This window comes from Hippocampus comes, unplaced genomic scaffold, assembly GCF_001891065.2.
Source record: "Hippocampus comes isolate QL1 unplaced genomic scaffold, H_comes_QL1_v1.1 C16775164, whole genome shotgun sequence".
Taxonomy (NCBI): Eukaryota; Metazoa; Chordata; class Actinopteri; order Syngnathiformes; family Syngnathidae; genus Hippocampus; species Hippocampus comes.
The window spans coordinates 1-838 of record NW_017838663.1 but is presented as its reverse complement, the minus strand read 5'-3'; the positions used below and the strand labels follow the sequence as shown (position 1 = coordinate 838).

The following is an 838-nucleotide window of genomic DNA, read 5'->3' as shown; positions in this document are numbered from 1 at the left end:
CCCCCACAAAAAGAGTATTTCTTCTTTTTCTTTATTTCTTTAAGTCACTGTGAGAAACTATTGAAAAAATTGTAGCATAAGTATTGAAGCTAACACATTCGAAGTGCCTTGACTGGGCAATCATATTCCCTACCACTAAAGTAAGTGAGTAACGGTAACATCCACAATGGCCAAAATGATATTGTGTTCAAACAAGCCAACGCACTTACCAAATGATTATGAAACTTTTACGCAAAGTGACAGTTATTTCAGTAAAGTTAAATTATTATTTGATCCAAATAAGGGAGAATTACATAGAGCTGCTTTAGCCACCTCATTCAATAGCCAATTTTACTAATTTGTTCGAGCAACCCCGAGAGGTGTTTGATAAGTCAGTCTTGTCACGCAAGCTGCATTCCTTAGATTGTCGAAGCTTTTGTTCGACTGCAACTTTTTGTCCACCTAATTTTGAAATGCTTCAGACTGATAAAGCTGCGACAGTTTTTTCGTCACGTTCTAACTTTTGTCATGCAGCTGCATATAGTGCACATGAAGCATCACTACACGGATCTGATGACCGCACTGGCAGATCCAGAAGGAGTCGCAGTCCTGGGCTTTTTCTATGAGGTAACAATTTGAATCTCATGCTTTTTCAAAATCACAAAATCAGTAAAGTAGAAATTCAGCCATGTTGAAATTTGCTATTTCCCATTTTCAAGGTGTCCAACAGTGCAAACCGAAAGTATGATTCCATTGTCAGTGCTCTGCGAGCCATCAAAAACACAAGTAGGTGCTGAGGTCCAATGAAAGGAAGTTAAACTTAAATCCATTACCGTAGTCCTCATGTTGTCTCTTTTTT

General features: G+C 38.2%; 1 long non-coding RNA gene across 1 annotated transcript; it reads left to right on the top strand.

Moving 5' to 3' along the window:
- The first annotated feature begins 9 nt into the window (after positions 1-9).
- On the top strand, positions 10-760 carry LOC109509115 (uncharacterized). Its single transcript, XR_002166875.1, has 2 exons — positions 10-606; positions 699-760. It is a non-coding gene; the product is annotated as an uncharacterized LOC109509115 (long non-coding RNA).
- Positions 761-838: the final 78 nt, after the last annotated feature.